The sequence below is a fragment of the Rutidosis leptorrhynchoides genome, chromosome 3, assembly GCF_046630445.1.
Source record: "Rutidosis leptorrhynchoides isolate AG116_Rl617_1_P2 chromosome 3, CSIRO_AGI_Rlap_v1, whole genome shotgun sequence".
Lineage (NCBI taxonomy): Eukaryota > Viridiplantae > Streptophyta > Magnoliopsida > Asterales > Asteraceae > Rutidosis > Rutidosis leptorrhynchoides.
Genome location: NC_092335.1, coordinates 155217875 through 155224857, shown reverse-complemented (window position 1 = coordinate 155224857; position 6983 = coordinate 155217875). Strand labels below are relative to the sequence as shown.

Here is a 6983-nt window from a genome sequence, read left to right as displayed (position 1 = left end):
GGCTCATTCGTACGAGTGCCACGCGTGTAAGCACCAGTCAGCTTTGTGAAAACTTGTTTTGGTCATAAATTTCACACCCTAACTCCGTATTCAATGAATAAACTATCGTTGGAATTGTCTTGAAGTTTACTATCCATGATAACATTTTAAGAAGCTAGATCAAACTTTATTTTCGTCAGAAGTAGGGGTTTTTAAGTGTATGTCTTGTTGTGCACTCATTGAGTGTCGATATTGTTTGAGTTTATCATGTAGGCTTATCATATAGTGAATATATGATGATATGTGCTAATTTATTGATGTTGTATGTTCTGAATTTTGAATTGAAACCTGTATAAACAGCTGTTGCTACTGTTCTTCATCACTCGCACGAGTGAGCCTTCACTCGTACGGTTGGGGTGGTCAACCATGTTATGAACCGTGCAAGTGAGTGGTTATGGAGAACTATTGTTTGGTTAAGATGATACGTACGGTTGGGATGTGACTCGTACGAGACACTGGTCACTCGTGTGGTGAACCGTACGGATCATTTGATCCATTGATGGGTGTTTAGTCATAGACCAAACGTACGAGTAAGATGTCAACCGCACGGTTGAGTGTTGTCAAACGTACGATTGAGAGTGTTACTCGTACGGTTGACAGACCAGTCGTTAAGTGTTTAAGTGTTGGTATTTGGTGTTATTGTTTTGTTGTCGGGTTATTATCGAGACATTATAACTAACTTGTGTATATGTCTTTCTCAGGAGAAAAGGAGAAAGAGAAGGGTCAGTGATTAGACAAGCTGAACACCTTCTCATTTGCTGGTAATCGGTGAGTGGGACTAACTGGAGTATATAGTATAGAGTAGCATGTTATATTATGATTGCCATGCTTGTTAGATATACTTGCTACTACTGTTAGTTTGTTGTTGCAATGACCGCATGTTAGTTGATGCTTGTCTGCTGGAGCCCAGTGCATCCCTATTGTGTGGTAGCCTCGGTAGAAGAGATCAACCTGCGGGTTGGGTTCCTCTGTGGTAGCCTAGACAACCGTGGTGTATATACATGTGAATGACGCGTCCGTCGCGTGTGGATTATGTATATACATACGGTGGTGGAGGAACTTTTGGTAAGCCCCAGTCTGATCAGCTGGTGGTTAATGGTTTGGCCGAGCCGCCAGAGTCTCTGTAGACGGCACTTGGGTGATGTTTGTGTGTTAAATTTTGTGACATGATTAGTATGACGGCTCCTATATACTATTGCCTGTAGTTAGTCATACTCACTTAGCTTCGTGCTAATTCCCCGCCATCTCCTCCCTGCAGGTTGTAGCTTTGTAGATATTGCTTTTGGGAGAAGACGGGCATGCCAATGTTATGTTTGACAGTGTTTAACTCTGATGGAGTCTTTTGTCATATGAACTGTGTTCTTTTGTAAACCGAATGTAATTACATCTCTACCATTTAAAACATGTATTTTGTGATGTTGTCACGTGACACTGATAAAGTGTATTTAGTAATTAATAAATAAATGCTTCCGCCACGTATTAAAAAAAAAAATTAGCGGTGTCACATACACATGTCTGCACATGTGTTAAACTTCTGCATTACCACGTGGTCTTGTAAGGTCACTTGTCAGCTGCCGACGCATGTCCTTTTCTGTTCAACTTTGTCTTCGAATTCTGTTGAATAGTACAATTGATATAGACCACTTAGTAAACCACTATGCTTGTAATGGAGCATAGATGTCTACGTGTAGTATGCTGCTTACTAGCTATGTTGGTTCTTCTATGCTGAGACACTTGATCTTCATGATTTGCTGGGTACTTATCATGTGCTAATTGAAGAATACTGTCTACCTTGTGGCTTGTGCTGGTAGACCAGACAGCATACTAAACACTCGACACAGCAAAATTTGCTGTCTATACATAAACGAACCTATGCTGGCTGCACATAACATTTTAGTGTATATATTCGCTGTTTTGTCATAATTAAATCCTTAATTATTTTTGGGAACTCAACATAAATGCATACACAAAAAATAAAAATAAAAATTCGGCCAATTAAAAAAAAAAGAAATTAAATCATAAATCCTTAAACTTCTAATCCTAATTTAATCCCAACAATTTGAACTAGTTTTAGTCTAATCCAAATGCTTAACCAATCCTAATCCTAAAATAATTTCTAGATTATTCCTAAGATTTTGGAGTTGGATTCAAACTCTAACTAATTGGCCTATAAAAGGAACCTCAAACTTCACATTTTTCTCATTCACAAATCACCACAATCCTTTCCTTCTCTTGCTCTAAAAATCGGCATTCATCAACCATCACCACCACCTTTTCGGTCACCCAAAAAGCCGACCAAACACCATCCTTTTTCTGCTGTTTCTGCAGCCCTCCACTGCCTGTTTGCTGCTGTTTTCTGCAACCGTAAACTGCCCAAAACAGCCACCATCACTACTGTTTGCTGCTGTGTTTTTGCAGCCCAAACCGCCACCAACCCCTCCTGTGTTGCTACTATTTTTTAGCAGCCCTGCATCCGCCACTTGCAGCCCTTGTGCTGCTGTTTCTACACGTTCAAAACAGCCTCAGGACCCGCCCGTTTGAACCACTTGCAGTCACTGTTTTGTAGCTGCTGTCCGCCACCAAATACCGCCACGACCCGCCCGTTTTGCTTCTGTTTTTCTCCTGTTTGAGCTGCTGCTATTCGGAATTCATTATCATCATCAATCATCACATATTTTTCCTTGTTAAACACTTGAGGTATCCCTAAAAACCATGAACTAATCATACCTTTTCTTTTTGTTTTCAACATTTAAAAGTGTATGCATGATTATGGATATAGATTATGGTTTTGATTAATACATACGAATATGATAATTAAAATAAGTTTATGTGATTATAAAATATAGAAGAAGAGAAGTATGCATGTATGCATGAAAAATATATGAACATGTATTATATAGAGATATCGAATTATATTATTAATTTAAGAAGAAAATTGTACAAAAATATTAAAACTTGTAAGGATTGTATAAAATTATTAAGAACTGTTAAAGACATGTAAGAATGATTTTAAGAATTTTTGGAATATTATTCATTATTAATTTCGGATTATATATTAAATAAATGTAAAAACTATATAAAATTCGTAATAAATAGTTAAAACAGGAATAAAAATATATATAAAATTTTTCTGAGTTTATAAAACTTATATAAACCAGTAAAAATTATAAACCTAATTATTTAGATCGAAATAGTATTTATTCTATAATTAATACATACCGAGGATAAAAGACAAGATAAATACAAAATAAATATAAAAATTAGATAAATTATTTTATAAATTTTTTCTTTAAAACTGAAAGAAAACTATAAAAATTATAATCATAATTTTTGACTATTTATTTGAATTAAAAACAAATTAATGTATAATTAATTATATATCGACTTATTTAAATATTATTTATTAATTAAACAATATTATTTATAATTATATTTTAAGTATATAATACTGAAAAATAAAGCTTTATAATTATCTAATTATTTAATTAATTATTTAATTAATTATGTACATTATTAAACTATTATACTAATAATAAATATATACATACTATATTAATATAACCTAAATTAAAATTTATGAATTATATTAAATACTTATAAGTATATTATAACCTAAACTTATATTATACAAGTAACTTAAATCAAGTGACGTATTCCTATACGCACATAAACAAGTGAAGATTATAATCAAGATAAGGTATGACTTATACGAATCTCACCGCTACTTAAGGTCATGTTGGATGATGCCTCAGAGGCTTATAGGAATAAGGTTTTGATTTAAACGAAAGGTTCTATAAACTAAGTCTAGCCGAAAGTTCCTGACCCCTTGGCTTACTTGATAGCACCGAGGTTTGGGCAAAGTTGTACAACATCTTAAAGAAGGATTACAACCCGAGCTTTCTAAAAATAGAAACCTACTTTATATGGTAAAATTCCAAAAGTGGAAACCCTCTATCGAAAACTGTCACTATTAATATGTTCAATATATTAATAAACATACTTTGTCTGTTGACAACAACTGACCAAACTTTCATATCTCTAGGTTGAGATCTCGGTCATCTACTTTCATTCATTTCTTTCAAGGAATAACTTCTACTGCCTATAAGGTGAACTTCATAGCCATGCTTTTTTACTTCTTTGTAATACTTATTTTACACTTTGGGATGAGACACATGCTACTTTTAACTGTTTTACAATTTAGATACAAGTACTCAAACTTTAACTGTGCTGCCATGCTATGTTTCATGCTAAATCCCTGCCGTGATATCGTTAGTTGCTTTGTGAACGCAAACTTAGTTAATATGAATAGGCCTATTGAGAGTAACGTCTTTATCCAGGTGACTGTTGGTCAATGGATACATATTAATGATTTAACGACACGAAAGAATAAAGTGTTTGGGGTAAACTATGTTTAGTCTCGATATCATACACTTCAGCACTAACTTTTGAACTGATATTTCTATATCAACACTTCGAAACTAAATCTTGTGGTCTAAAAACGCTTACAAACCTATGTTGTTCACTCAACCTTTTTGGCTGATACTTTCTAGCATGTTTCGTCTCAGGTGACGATCGCTAAGCTCTATTTGCTATTTAGACTTTGCTGCTTGACTTTGGAGTCCGCATTTATTATTTACATCTTTTGCATATGAACAATTTCAATTTACATTTTTGGTTTTCTTTTGTAATGACTATTTATTTCCGCTGCTCTACTTACATTTGGTTTTTAATAAAAACGTCTCATTTAGAGTCGTTCTCTTTTATATACTTGTGTTATGATATTGAAAAGTCACATTTACCCTTGGTCCCATTTGAGGGTGTGACATCTAGACTTTCCCAAAAAATCTTTTTTTGATCATCTTTGTGAGGTCCGTATACGTTTACAATAATTGACTCCGGTTCTTTTCCAATCCATTTACCTTTGATTGCTATAAAGTGCTTCCTTTCGACAGTATCATCGACCGTGAATCTCGACGTATCCCAAATTGTTAACAGGTCACCGGACTTTCCAATCTTAGGTTTTTGAATGTAACCAAAATTTTGTGGGCCATAAAATAACTTGATCCAACTATCATCAACCATGTTACACTTAGTCTCAATCATTTGTTCACTTCTTTATTTGCTTATCAGACTACTATCAATTCATATGTGTACCATGAGTGCATCTACTAACTCTTAGAATAAGAACTTCTAAATCATACATTTTATTTTTTTTTCTTCGAACGTATACAATGAATTTCTTGAAATACTCACTATATAAGAAAAAATCACCATGTCTGATAAAAGTTAGTTAAAAGGTTAATGGCTCAGATGAATTCAGGGCCGGACTTTGGGTTGGGCCCAAGGTGCAACCGCACTGGGCAACATAATTTAAAGGGCATCATAATCTTAATCCAGATTTATTAACACTAGCTCATTAATGCCCAATATTTTAGCCCTCAAAAATAACAACTCTTTTCAAAAATAAAAAAGGCTCGCTCTCCATATCCGGATCTGGAAAGTTATACGGAGTTCTAAGAGGCGTACATATGGCACCCAAACAAGTGAACGACTGCATTAAAGTGTCAAAACACCATAAATACAATACCACCATGATTCAAGGGTATAATGGTTCTGGTTCTGTAACAATAAATTACACGGTTCAGTAATATTTCTTCAATTTGGTTCTTTAATTTTCGATTCTTTAAGCGCGATAGATAGAGAGAACATTGATCACTTACGAGATAGTTTCGGTGTCCCATCTTGTTTGCAGGTATATATAGCTTGATCCTTGTTTGAAACATATGTTTTTGTTAGCATCTTATGTGTATTAATATTAGATACTATAGAAACGGACCGGTTTACTTGGTTAAGTGACAAGTTTTTGATTACCGAATGTCAAATACGTATGTAAAGGTTAAATATAATATAATATCCCCTAAATAGAGAGTTAATCTTTAATTTTGAATCGATATTCTGTTATTAATTTCTTATTAACGGATGAGTGATGAAAGTCAAAAATTTACTTTGTAGTTGACTGTTTAATGTTTATGTTTGTGTTATTACTTTACGAGTTTACAAATTGATTTTCTTTTTTATTATTCTGTTTATGATTATGATTATGATTTTCTTTATGTGTTTATAGTTGTTGTAGGACATAAAATATCTAACAACCATAAGTCTTGTAGGAATTCATGATTCTTCCTACGGCCGCTTCTATCTTTAAGGAGGCCATAAAAATGAGCGTTGAAGTATACCACAATCTAAAGGTTCGTTGAAAATGATTTTTTTTTTTAATCTTCAATACCATACAATGAATTATGTACTATGCACCTTAGTGTTTGAATACTGATTTACTTATCGTTTCTTCTATTTTCAGTCCGTTATTTAGAAGAAATAAGGTCAGGATGCAACAAATGTTGGTGATGATGGTGGTTTTGCTCTTGATATTCATGTATTTGTGGTTTTTAGATATCTCATATTTAAATAAACTTCAGTTATTTTAAAAGTTCCTTGCTTTTAAAAAAATAAACAAAAACTCCTAAAATTTTAATGGGGATTTCCACTCTAGGAAACCAAAGAGGGCATTGAGTTGCTCAAGATAGCCATTGAACATGCTGGTTACACAGGAAAGGTAATGGGCACTCACTTGCAGAAATCTTTTTTTTTTTTTTTTTTTTTTTTTTTTTTGTGTAGAGGTGGCAAAATGAGTGGGTTCCTATGGGTCAAAATGGGTTCCATGAAAAAGGTGTAGTTTTGAGTACATGTCAGGTTCGGTACCTGATAAAGTGTCCAATATGATTGGAAAAGTTCATACTCTTCGACAATAATCACTTATATGACATAGTTGTGTACACCTGTTTGGCCCGTTAGAGATTAAGCATAACCCATATCTACTCATTCGTAAGTATATAAGTCAGAATATTCACTTCCAGATGACATGTTTTATGTCTTGATTTCCTGGA

At 33.7% G+C, this 6983-nt stretch overlaps 1 pseudogene; it reads left to right on the top strand.

Moving 5' to 3' along the window:
• The first annotated feature begins 5690 nt into the window (after nt 1–5690).
• LOC139900515 (enolase-like) overlaps nt 5691–6983 on the top strand; it is a 77938-nt pseudogene continuing 76645 nt past the window's right edge.